Here is a 14,208-nt window from a genome sequence, read left to right on the forward strand (position 1 = left end):
ACTGATGTTGCATCTTTTGGTTAATTGGAATTAACTAACATGAAATATAGTTCTGCAGATGTTCACAGAAACAAATAAAATCTTAATATATAGATTGTGCATTATAAGCCAGAGCCGATAAGAACATGGTTGCTACAGACTGTTAGATGGGTGATCCTCCAGGATGTTTTCACCTTTATGTGGATTTTAATTTGGGGAACATCACTGTTTGAAGGTAGGATCAGTAATGATTGACATCATTGTTTATGTTAGACTATGAACATTATATTAATTTTTCTTATTTTTGGGATCTGGGTGTTGCTGAGAAGGCCAGTGTTTACTACCCATCCCTAACTGCCCTTGCAAAGGTGGAGGTGAGCCACCACCTTGAATCGCTGCATTCCTATTGGTGCTGTTGGTTAAGGAGTTCCATGGTTTAGACCTAGAAACAAAGAATTTCTGGTGATATATTTCTAAATCAGGGGTGTCTTGGAAGGGAAGCTACAAGTGGTGGTGTTTCCATGTGCTTGCTGCCCTCATCGTTCTTGTTGGTAGATTTATAGATTTGGGAGGTGCTGTGGAAGGAGCCTTGCTGAATAATTGCGAGCGAGTGCATTTTGTAAATGCTACACACTGTAGTCACAGAGTGCAGTTGTGGAACACTTTAAATGTTTGGGCTAATTGATGGGATATCTATCAAGCGTGCTGCTACTTCCTGGATAGTGTCAATCTGCTTGAGAGTTGTTGTTAAGTGGAGAGCATTCCCTCATGCTCCTGATTGCCCCTGGTAGAAAGGCCTGTGGTGTCCTGAGATGAGTCACTTGCGGCAGGATATCCCACCTCTGGCCTGCTCCTACAGCCACAGTATTTATGTGGCTGGTCCACTTGAATTTCTGATCAATGGTGACTTTCAGCATATTGATAAGGAGGAACTTGGAGGTGGTAATGTTACTGAATATCAAAGGTAAGAAGTTGGATTTAGTCTTGTTAGAGGTGGTTGCTGCCCAGCACTTTTGTGGAGCAAATGTTATTTGCCACTTATCGGCCATGTCTAAATATTGTTGAAGTCTTGCAGGCATGGGCTACTTCAATTGCTGACAAGTTGGGAGTGGCATTGAATATTGTGCAATCAATCATCAGTGAACATCCCCACTTCTGAACTCGTGATTGAGGGTAGATAATTGAAACAGCAGCTGAAGGTGGTTGGGCCTAGGCTATTGTCCAGAGGAACTCCTGTAGTAATGTCTGGGGGCAGGGATGATTGATCTGTGACAACCACAAAAAATTATCTTTGTGTGAGGTATGACTCTAAACACTGGATGGTTTCCTATTACTCTGTTTTACCAAGGTGTCTTGATGTCACACTTGATCAAATGTTGCCTTGATATCAAGGGTAGTCATTCTTACCTTGCCTCCAGAATTCCCCTCTTTGGTTGTCATTAGGTTGGAGATAAGATCATGCCCAAATAGGTGCTTTGCTGTTAACTGCCTTTTCATGCTGATGCAGGCATCAAGTGCCATTGGGTTGCATTTGGTGATTTTGAATACACTGTCTGCCTTTTATCTTGATAGTGCTTGGGTCGCAATCATTGGTAACTCGATGACCTATTTCAATGCCAATCGACACCAGTGCTCCAGTTCCAAAATGGTATCATTTAAGTAAGCCACAGAAATATGAGTGTGTGTGTGTGTGTGTGTATATACTACTGTTTGCAGAGATGGTTACGAAGGATGTAATGCAGAGAAGGAAGCTGGTCATCTTTCTTTTAGATTTCAATCTGTACATCTTGGTGGAGGGGAGGAGACACGTGCTCAGCACCAGGGGTTCAAGAAACCCATCCAGAGCAGAAATGAGTACCAGTTCTGACACAGTGAAAGCTGAACAGGTGTATAAACACATAACTTGTAATGGGTTGAGTTAGGTCGGAGGGATATGGAACATTTTGCTCCATTCCTCAGGGCATAGCAGTATATCAGTCTGGTTTGAGAACTTGGATGCGGACTAGGAGTGTGGGACGTAGTTGGAGGGGTTGCTGCAAAGAATGTGCAAGTTTGATGTATTGACCAGCCTGCTTGACAGCACGTGAACCAGAAGTGGGTCTCACTTCTCTCAGTACTTTGTGTGGGGCTTTCATTTATGGTATGCATCTCAGGGACTGCTGCAATCAGTGTTTTGTTTATTGTTCAGGCACAAGAGACTGCAGATGCTGGAATCTGGAGCAACGAATGATCTGCTGGAGAAACTCAGCAGATCGAGCAGTATCTGTGGAGGAAAGGAACTGTCAGTGTTTCAGGTCAAAACCCTGCATCAGGGCCTGAAACATTGACAAATCTTTTCTCCCCCACAGATGCTGCACAACCTACTGAGTTCCTCAAGTAGATTGTTTGTTGCTCTGTTTATTGTTACCTGGGAGTAGCCTACTTTTCAATAGGAAGGAGTCTTGCCATGCAGTAATTAATTTGCTGTGTTTGAATTGGATTGTTGAGATGTAGATGGTTGTAGGATCTGGGTCATAGCAGATGCACAGTGAATTGTATGCCCCATCATGGGGCAGTTACACAAGCATTGTGGAGTTCGAAAGTGCTGTCCTCTTGAGAGTGTGAACATCTTTCCCCCACTCTGCCTATTCCAAGGTAGTGCCCTTGCATGTGCCCCACAGCCAAACACTTGAGGCTACAGACCTCAAGGCCTTCCAGGACCAGAGCTGAACAAGGTAACTTGCAGTTAACATGAATGAAAGATCAGCATTTCTTAAGCCTCATGGGAGCACTACATAAAAGTCAGAGCCAGCAAACCAACTTGGAAGGCTGTCATGAAGGGAAAACACAAGGGTGAGCTTATGATTATAAGGTTCATAAATTTTCTTTTGAATTTATTAAAAATCATCCATTCAAATTATTAGTGTGCAACAACTTTTCCTGGATAACCTTTTTCTACTAGTTACTACCATGGCTTTTTACTGGCTTTGTTTGCCAGTTTTCTGACAGAAAAAATGAGGGTGATTCCTGGCAGCAGCAATTTGTTTCAGTGCACTCAATGAAGATGAAACTGTTAAGATTTTAAAACTTTGTTTTTTCCAACCCCCACCACCCCTCATCCACCTGCATTTCAGAAGGCTTCAACTTTCCTGAGATAATAGCAAAGAGTGATTTCCCAGGGATTATTTTCTATCCTTGAACTTTTTTTAAAGCAGTCAGTTTGTGCTTCAGTCTAGAAAGGAGGAAAGCAACCTGGCAAGCTTCGTTTTCTTGCCTCCATTCAGAGCAACCCAACCTGTGACCGCATTGCTTCTATATTTATGCAAGACTGACCTCCCTGGCAAATAACGGACCTGAAGATTGCAGGTTATCGTTCCAATATTTGTGGGGAGAAAGCTAAATAGTGCTGGAGTGGTTTAGCATTGCCTGTAAGAGGGAGCTGGCCTTTTCTCAGGAGCACGTTAGAGGAAGCTACATGGCCTTTGATATGTGACTGACAAGCTTGGGTAACTTGCTGGTTATCAAAAGATATGCCTCAGTGATTTAAGCATATGGTGCAACATGGACCAATTTCTAGGAAACATCAGTTGCCCTGAGGCAGGGTTTTGACCTGAATCATTGACCCTTCCTTTCCTCCCATAGATGCTGCTCAACCTGCTGAGCTCTTCCAGCAAATTGTTGCTCTTTATTTTTTTTGTACAATTGTGGTTTGTATTTACAAACTTGAAGTCTTTAGTACTAGGAACTTGATATTTCCTAGTTCTATTCTGATCCCATTTAAATAAGTGGAGCAGAATAATCCTTGTGATACTCAATTGCAATAATGTATCTTGACTCCAATTTCTTGAAGGTGAGTAGATCTCTTCCGCCTCACAAAACAATTCCCATATCCAGTAATATTACAATTCAGTGCCAGATTATCTGCTTGGACCAGTCTGAAATGGTGTTCTGTAATTTGTTGTGTCAGGGCATCCAAAATCAGATTTCTATTATGTCAATAATTTTGAAGTCTTCCACTTGAACAACTTCTATCCTGTTTTAGCTGCAAACAGTTTTTATTGAACTGTGCATCCCTTATTTCAACCATTTAATAGCCCATATATTTTCCCAGTAATGTGTTGTCATATTTTAATAACACCTCTTCTTATGTTACACTTGTTATTTTTGGGTTGTTTTAGTTGGAGCATAGCAAGTGGGCAAATGTTTAGTTAAAGACTGTTTTGATGTCTGATTTAATTAAGTCAGTGTAATGAAGATACAAGACCAGATTTACATGTGGGCATTGTTGATTTATAGTGAGATTTCCAAGTGATTAGTTTTTAAACCTGGCTTACTCCAGTGAAGGTTTGGTTGGGGTTCAGTGGGTGATACAGGGATGAAAATTGGACTGGATTAGGTAGGTTTTGGGAAGGAGATAAAATTGGAGGCTAGGGTGATTGGTGAGAGACATAGAATATTTTGGAAGAGAATTGGGTCAGAGAATATGTAGGGAGGAGATTGAGATCAGAGAAGAATTGGGGGTACAGGGTGAAGGTAATGGGAGGGATTGGAGATACAGAAGCTGAGAAGTGGCCTGATAAATGTACTCCCAAAAAAAAGGAATGGTGTAGATCGTCAGAAACTTTCCCCATAATGTGTCTAAGCTCAGAGGGCATAGGTGAGAAGAAAGGTCTGGAGGGGATTTGAGGAAGAATTTTTTCATCCAGGCGTGGTTGTACTATGGAAAGTACTGCCTGAGAAGGTAGTGGAGGCACATCCAAGAAACATGATGAACACTTGGATCAGCAAAGCTTAGTTAGCTATGGACCAAGTGTTGATAAATAGAATTAATATAGATAAGTACTTGATGGTCAGCATAGACATAGTGGATCAAAGGGCCTGTTTCTGTGCTTTGACTCTGACTTATGAGGTAGATGTACGTTGAATATCATTATGGTGGGTTCGGGGCAAAAGTCCAATTAAAAGATCACTGAGAACTTTGGAAGCATTTGGAATCCAATGGGATTTTGATGGGTGTATGATCAGTGAGGATATTAAAGCCATACGTAGCTTTAGAAAGCAGAACTTACAAAAAGTAAGAATGATGATTTTCTGGAGGATTCTTTGTTCTGTGGTTGAAATAGTGGGGCAGGACCCTCTAAGATCCACTGCTGTGGTTGAGGCATATACCATTGGTGTACTGCATTTCTGAGTTGAAGATGTAATGTCAGTCATGTGTTGGCTAACATCACTACGTACCCCATAGTATCTCTTACTTGAATGTAAGAAGCAAGGAAGTTGAGTATAGCATTTCTCAGAGCTGCTTATGTTCATACTGTGTGGAGTATGTAATGGCATTTGTGTTTCAGATAAAATTGAATGGTATTGTGCATTTAAGTGTTGTGCCCTGCAGTGGAATTTCTAGGCTATTATTTTTCAGTGCCAAAAAATGCTTAACAAGCTTAACACATCTGATCTATAAGGAGACTTGAGGGATTTGGGCTTTGAGTTTGATATTGGAAATAGCAGTTCCTCACATCAAAACAAAACTCCTGTTTATTGAAGGAGCACAAGGCCAGAGCAGCAAAGTACACAAGTATAGAAGAGGGAAAGTGCACTGAGAGTTTTGATTACTACTTACAGATAATGGTGACTGTACAAAGGAAAAAGAGGTGGACCACATGTTTAGTTTGTTTTCATTGTTTGTCTTTACAAATATTGATTGTTCAATAGACCTTGGGTAATGTTAATGCTGATTTCGCTGCCTAGGGGTTACTACTATTGACCATCAATTGTAGGGCTGACATTTCGTGCACTGGGGATGCTCAAACGAAATGGATACTAGGCTGCACTGAGGTACAGCCTAAATTATCACTATTTGTGAAGTTGGTATGTTTTCATGTCATCCAGGTGAAGATGTCAAGAAAGGAGCAGTCTAAATGCAAAGATGAGATGATAAGTCAGGAACTTTTTTTTTCTGCTTTCATGGTGGTACTTCATTTTAGTGTTGAATACAGGTATTATTGGAGATTTGTATTCAAACAGCTATGGTGACTGTGATACTCTTCCCTTCAGAAAATGCAGCATTAGCATTAACACCGTTTTGCCTTGCTACTTTGCTAAGTTTCCTCACTATGCTAAGTTTTTCAGATTTTGTCCAGGATCCAACCCTGGATGAGCAGGTCCTTTCCCAAAGTCGAAGTCATCAATTTTTATTCCCATCACAAACTTTAATCCTCTAATGATTGATGATATTCTTCCATGCATCTGTCATCTTGTACATCTCCTATCAAGCTACCTCTCATCATCGTCCTCTTCAATTAGAAAAGCCCTAGCTCACTCAACCTATCCTCATAAGACATGTTGTCCAATCCAGGAAGCGTCATGGTAAATCTCCTCTGCACCCTCTAAAGCTTCCACATCCTTCCTATAATGAGGTGACCAGAACTGAATACAATTCTCCAAGCGTGGTCTGACCAGAGTTCTACAGAGCTGCAACATTACCTCGCGGCTCTTGAACTCTATACCCGGACTAATGAAGGCCAACACGTCATAAGCCGCCTTAACAACCCAATCGACCTGCATGGCAACCTTGAGGGATTATGGATGTGGACCCCAAGATCCCTCTGTTGCTCCACACTGCTAGAAGTCCTGCCATTAACATGTATTCTGCCTTCAAATTCGATCTGAAGTGTATCACTTCACACTTTTCTGGGTTGAACTCCATCCGCCACTTCTCAGCCCAGCTCTGCATTTATCAATATCCTGTTGTAATCTACAGCAACCTTCTACACTATCCACAACGCCAACCTTTGTATCATCAGCAAACTTACTAACCAACCCTCCCACATCCTCATCCAAGTCATTTATAAAAATCACAAAGAGCAGGGGTCCCAGAACAGATTCCTGTGGAACACCACTGGTCACTGACCTCCAGGCAGAATACACTCCATCTACCACCACCCTCTGTCTTCTATGAGTGAGCCAATTCTGAATCCACACAGCCAAGTTTCCCTGGATCCCATGCCTCCTGACTTTCTGAATGAGCTTTCCATGAGGAACCTTATCAAACGCCTTACTAAAATCCATGTTCACCACATCCACTGCTCTACCTTCATCAATGTGCTTTGTCACATCCTCAAAGAATTCAATCAGGTTTGTGAGGCACGAGCTGCCCCTCACAAAGCAATGCTGATTGTTCCTAATCTGCCTATGCTTCTCCAAATGCCCATAAATGCTGTCTCTAAGAATCTTTTCCAGTAATTTGCCAACCACTGAAGTAAGACTCAGTGGTCTGTAATTCCCAGGGTTATCCCTACTCCCCTTCTTAAACAAAGGAACAACATTTGCCACCCTCCAATCATCCGGCACTACTCCTGTGGCCAGTGGCGATGATCTTTGCATCCTCAAAGGCATAGCAATCTCTTCCCTCGCTTCCTGTAATAACCTCAGAGATATCCCACCTTGCCCCAGTGACTTATCTATCCAAGTGTTTTTCAAAAGTTCCAGCACATCCTCTTTCCTCAAGTCGACGTGCCCTAAGGTATCAGCCTCTTGTACACCATCCTCTCAATCGTCAAGGTCTTTCTCACTGGTGAATACTGAAGCAAAGTATTCTTTAAGGACCTCCCCTACCTCTTCTGACTCCAGGCACATGTTTCCTCTTTTATCCCTGATCAGTCCTACCCTCATTCTAGTCGTACCCCTATTCTTCACGTGTAGAATGCCTTGGGGTTTTCCACTATCCTACTCAATAAGAACTTCTCATGCCCCCTTGTTGCTCTGCTAAGTCCATTCTTAAGCTCCCTCCTGGCTACCTTGTAACCCTTCAGAACCCTGTCTGATCCATGCTTTCTAAACCTCATAAGCTTCTTTCTTCCTCTTGACAAGATATTCTACATCCCCTGTCAACCACGGTTCCTTCACTCTACCATCCTTACCCTGCATCAAAGGGACAAACCTATCCAGAACCCCATGCAAGTACTCCCTAAACAACCTCCACATTTCTGCTGTGCACTTCCCCAAGAACATCCGTTCCCAATTTACGCTCCCAAGTTCATTCCTAATAGAATCATAATTCCCCCTCCCCCAGTTAAATACTTACCCATATCATCTGATCCTATCCCTCTCCAAGGCTATGGTAAAGGTCAAGGAGTTATGGTCACTATCTCCAAAATGCTCTCCCACCAAGAGATCTGAAACCTGATCAAGCTCATTGCCTAGTACCAGGTCCAGAATGGCCTCTCCTCTAGTCAGCCTGTCCAAATACTGTGTCAAGAATCCTTCCTGGACAAACAAACTCCACCCCATCTATCCCCTTTACACTAAGGAGGTGCCAATCAATATTAAGGAAGTTGAAATCACTCCTAACAACAATCCTGTTATTTTTGCACCTCTCCAAAATCTGCCTCCCGATCTGCTCCTCGGCATCTCTGCTGCTATTGGGGGGGGATCTGTAGATTATTCCCAATACAGTGATCGTTCCCTTCCTGTTTCCGACTTCCACCCACACTGACTCAGTAGATGATCCCTCCAAGACATCCTCCCTTTCTACATCAGTGACACTGTCCCTGATCAGCAAAGCCACTCCCCCACCTCTTTTACCTCCATCCCTGTCCCTTTTGAAACATCTAAGCCCCAGAATATCCAGCAGCCATTCCTGCCCTTGCGATAGTCAAGACACTAATGGCCACCACATTATAGTTCCACATACTTACCCACACTCTTAAGTTCATCACCCTTGTTCCTGATACTTCTCTCATTAAAGTAGACACACTTCAGCCCATCCAACTGACTGCAATTTTGCCCTTTCACATGCCTATCCTTCTCAATCTTTCTACACTCTGCATCTACTTGTACAATAAATGCAGCAATCTCTGACCTATCACTCTGGTTTTCCATTCCCCTGCCAAACTAGTTTAAACCCTCCCCAACAGTTCGAGCAAACCTGCCTGCAAGAATATTGGTCCCCCTCCAGTTCAGGTGTAAGTACATCAGTTTTGAAATTTTTAATTGACCTGTTCTCATTAAATTTCTTGGGAAAGAGATGAAATTTCCACTCTACGTGCAGAAGTATTTATGACATGACCATGGGCAGCCTTAATATAATTTGAGACATTGCCCCATTCCCAAAAGAGTTTTTCAATTTTTTTAATTTTAGATAATTTTAAACTCTTCAAATATCATTCCTTAATTGCTGACACTGAAGGAATGCTAACATGGTTTATGGAACTTTCTTCATAACTTAGAGCATGTGGCCCCAAATTGTTCTGATGAATGTATGTTGTAACTCCTAGACCAATACGGCCTTCCTGTGATGCAGAATACAGGGTTGAAAGCAATATTCCAGATGCAGCGTAACTAGGAATTTATATAGTTTGTCTTATTTTATCTTCCAAATTCCCATCAGAATAAAATGTTAGTTTTAAAAACCTTTAGAACTACATTTTGTACCTGTCCACTAGTTTTCATTGGTGTTTGTGCACGAGTCCCTTGATCTCTCCTTTCCAATATTGTTCCTAGCTTTTCAATATTTCAAAAATATTTCCTGTTTTCCTTGGGTTCAGACTGGATAGCCTCCATTTTCCTTGTATTGGATTCTATCTGCCACTGTGTTGTTCATTTGGTCTATAATTGTCCCTTTGCTATGTACTTCCCAAATTCACTATATGCAGTCTCACCAAGCTTAATGATTTGACAGACTTGTGGGGGTGTGTGTGTATATTTTATATGTATGTCTTTTTTTTATATACACAAGTCTGTCGAATATATAACTGATATTGAAAGTGGACTTCTCAAACTGTCTCTAACAGGGATTTTGATCGATGTGAATAGAACAATGCCAGAACTGATGGGTGTCACGAAATAGAAACATCACTCATGCCGTTGTATCTCAGAGCTTGACGTATATTTTCTACACTTTAAGAACCTAAGAGCCAAAGGACATTTCTAATGATTGCCAGGGACCTTGATATAGATGTTGTCAAAACTACTCCAAAATCTACCAAAATAAAAAGGGCAGACTTTTTAAAAATCTATTGTGCATTTGAAATGGTGATTAAAACTGTGTTAAATGCCAAATGATAATTCCTTTGAATCCATGAATAATTAAAATCTGGTTGCTGTATTTTCTGGTATAGATTGCTTATTGACATATTCTGTTACAGGTGACACAGGTGCAACCTGGAATTTCTGTTTTGTGTCTCTTGTAGAGAAACTTGAGGGAAATCAGGATAGAAAGAAGCATGTTTAAGGCTTCAGCTGAAATCAGCAACAGTTCTGTTTCATTATTAGATGCATTAGGCAAAGATTTTTCAGGTACAGTTGTATCATTTGTATAATGCAGCAGGGAGCACTTAGCCACCTATTTATTGAGGTTTCTCTGTAGGTTTCCGTTTTGAGTACTGCATTAAATATTCTCGATAAAACTTCAAATGTCAGATTTCATCACAGCTGGAATAACCACTGTTTTAAATACATGGATAAATGAAGTCTGTAATACATGTCATTACAAATTACCTGAAGCAGAGTGCAGTCACAAATCATTATGAACCTGATATTAGCTCAGTCAATTCACCTTGTTTACAGATCAGTAGAGAACCGGGAAGGGCTGTTCATTGATGTTTTCTACTAGCCAAGCACTTATTTTTTAGCAGCGGTAAATTTGAAACTGGAATTGTTCTGATATGGAAAATTGAAATACCAGCTACAAACCAGATCGTTTTTTAAAAAAAACCTAATTAGTTAATAAGTGGCTTAAGTTTAATAATGAGGGAATTTCAAGTTGATGATGAAAGCTTATTGCCAGTTTCAATTTATTTCAAATAGAGGACGGTAATTTTTATATTTACTCATGATTGGCCTTTGCCTTAAGGCCGCCTCTTTCAAGTTGATATCATTGATGCGTGTCATAGCAACAATGAAATCGCTGGACAGACAAGTCAGTGCTGAAAGTCAGAGCTGTACAGAGCACAGTACCACGAGGCAAATGATTGCATAAATAACATGTAGAAGTACAATGATACCAAAGCAGAATACCTTGGATAGTGAAAATTTTAGATAATCTTGGGAATACTCACCAGACCAGATATCATAGAAGGAGAGTAAACCAAAGTTTCCAGTTCTGCTGCAATTCATTGATCTGAAATGTTAAAGTTAAGTTTTTTTTGTGTGTGTGTGTGTGTATGTAGGGGGGTGGGGGAGGAAGAGACTAAACAGAAAGGAACAATTCTATAATGGGAAATGAAGGTGGTAATGGGAATTTTTAGAAATAAAGGAAAGCTTAAAATTAATCCAGATGAGGTGTTAAGAAGTAAAGCAGTACCTTTATCTGAAACAATGAAAAGTATTGCAGATGTTGAAAGCTAGGAGATTAAAGAACTGAGAGGCTTCTTTATTTGAAATTGTTCAGAGCTAGGTAATTCCACAACCAGTAGATCCAGTTAAAGTACTGTAGCGTTGCCACATGCAGTGATGAATGGTAGTGGACAATTAATTAGGTAATAGGAAGAGCAGACAGAACCATCCTCAATGTTGGCAGAGCTGGCATATGAATGGAAGAGGTGTTTTAATATAAGACGCTATAAGAGTATGAATATAAGAGGCTATTGACCAGGTAGAAATGTAACTGAACACTTGCGTTGATCTAGATGATGGTGGTGGGGGGGAGCTGCAGATGCTGGAAATCTGATGTAAAAACAGAAAATGCTGGAAATGATCAAATCAGAAAGCCTCTGTGGGGGGGGGGGGGTGGAAGAGATGGATTTTACAGTTGAGTCCACCCTCAAAACTGGGAAGAGAGAAAACAAGTTGGTTTTAAGTAGCAGAAAAGGTAGAGGAGGAATAGATGGAAGTAAGGGAATATCCCTGATAGGATGAACCAAATGAGGAAATATGACAATTAGGGACTCAAGTGTTGTTAATATTGCTAACAGTTGGACTGTGACCAGTAGGGTTTTGTTTTTGTAGCTTGATTTGGTTTTAACTTATGGTATGTTGCATTATTTTGAATGCCAGGAATACACATCCCAAAGTAAAAAGAACTCCAAATGATAGAAATCTAATCAAAGCAGAAAGTGCTTTAAATACTCCAGGCAGGCAGCACTTATTGGGTGAGAAACAGTGTTAGCATTTTAGATTATAATTTTTCATCAAAACTACCATCAGCCTGACATGTTGACTGTGTTTTTCTTTCCACAGATGCTGCCTGTCATGCTCTTTATTTTCAGAAGTATTCTCAATACAGCATACTTTTACTTCTGGGTTTGATTCCATTCTACATGTCACGGTTCTATGGAATAAAAGATTTTGCACAGTTTTAAACCAGTTTCAGTTCTATAGGCCTTCGAGCATGTAACAGGCTATAGTTTGACTATCAGATCAGCAATTTCAGTTAAGAAGTTCACACTTTGGGTGGTGACAATAGGAAATAGTGGGAGAGAATATCTTTGATTAGGCATGTTTATTCTATATTGCATCTCAGACGAAAATACTTCTGCAGACTATTGAAGTCTTACAACAACTATTCAAATGCTTAAACAAGTTTGGTAGCTTTTTAGTCAGGATGTTGAAAAGTCACTCTGAGGTATTGCATAATGTTCTGCAGCAAAGAAAGCACGTAGTCATGATTGAAGAATGACCTTCAGATTGGTTAGGGCAAGGATGTTAATGAGACGCAGGATGGCAAGGAAACGAAGGCAATCTAACAGTTGCCAGAATCCTTAGTTTTTTGGCAGTAGTTCCTTGAACAGGAGTTCAGCTAAATAATTATGCTTCCCATGCATTAATAGTCGCATCCAACAACTATTCTGTCACCAAATTCATCTGTTGAAATGCCAGAATTATTTTAATGGAACCTCATTGCACAATCACAAACAGCATAGAAATTGTGCAACACGGTATGTGTGTAGAAACATGCAACTTTCAGGAGATTGGATTTTTTTAATTCATGTTGCACATATTTGAGCAAACAGATTTTGTTTTAAAGTTAATTTGTATTAATGTCCTCTTTGCTTGCTCTCTCCTACTAAATTATCATTGTGTAAACATTAATAAAGTTTTATTAGACACTTCATTCATGGAAGGGATTGTAGCTAAGCGCTCACCTCAGACTTCATATGATATAATAAAGTAGGAGTTCTTGTTGGCTTGCATATTTTTGCACCTCCTGATCTAGGGGTACTGAGACTGATTCCACCGGAGAGATGGTGGTGGGATCTTCATTTGTTTTGTTTTCCAGCAATCAGTGGCATCAGGAAGAAGGAATGTTCATTGCTAATATTCTCCCCCTTCCTCTCATAGCTGTGGTAGTGAGGTTATCAAGGAATTTCAGCAGTGGCACAAATCATTGTTTAAACAAGTCAGGAATGAGGGAATGTGTATGTAGAGCACAAAGTATTGAAAGCAGTGAAGGTGGAGGCACAAAATTGTCTGCCTATTTGCACATTCTTCATGTGAACCCCTGGTTTCCCCATCTCAAAAACATGCTGATTGGTTAATTCATTACTGTAACCCTAATATAATTGGAATTGGGAAAATCAGGAGGAGCTAATGGGCATGTGGGAGAGAATAGGTTACAGGAAAATAAGAGCAGTGGAATGGGACTGATTGGGAATGTTCTGAGAACCAGCATAAACTAGATGGGCTGAATGTTCCTCTGTGTCATGGATACATTGATAGTTGAGTCTATATTCAAAGTTTATGATGTTAAAGAGCTTAAGATTTAAAATTGCATGCAAAAGACTCCCTTCTCTGCTATTTAAGTGGGCGGTGGGGGGGGGGGGAATAATCTGGGAATTGTACACAATGCAGTTTAAATCTTCTTTTGGGAAATTATCAGAATCCATCTAAATAGAATGATTGAGTACTTTGAAAATTTGTAAATGATCAGGGGAGTTGGCATTGATTTACAAAAACGAGGTCATGCCAGATGAACCTGACTGAAGTTTTCTAACAGATGGCTAAAACAGTAAACAGGAATGACAATTTAAGAAGGAATTTAATGAAGTCCCTTTTTGAAAACACTGGACAAATTTAAATTCCATGGAGTTAAAGGCACATTATTGATCTGCCTTGATAATTGGCTGAATGACAATGGGGAAAATGGGCAGGTTTTTGTATTGTCACGATGTGGCACTTGATGACCTTTCAGGACCATTTTTTTGTTAATTTTATTTTTACAGTGTGGTAACAGGCCCTTGCGGCCCAACAAGTCCACGCCGCCCATTTTAAACCCCAAATTAACCTACCGGTACGTCTTTGGTTGGAGTGTCA

General features: G+C 40.5%; 1 protein-coding gene across 1 annotated transcript in view; it reads left to right on the forward strand.

Annotated features, from left to right (window-relative positions):
* Positions 1-14,208, forward strand: part of LOC127572848 (SH2 domain-containing adapter protein F-like) — a 71,913-nt gene that overhangs the window by 13,651 nt on the left and 44,054 nt on the right. The window lies entirely within an intron of this gene.

This window comes from Pristis pectinata, chromosome 7 (assembly GCF_009764475.1).
Source record: "Pristis pectinata isolate sPriPec2 chromosome 7, sPriPec2.1.pri, whole genome shotgun sequence".
NCBI classification, from domain to species: domain Eukaryota; kingdom Metazoa; phylum Chordata; class Chondrichthyes; order Rhinopristiformes; family Pristidae; genus Pristis; species Pristis pectinata.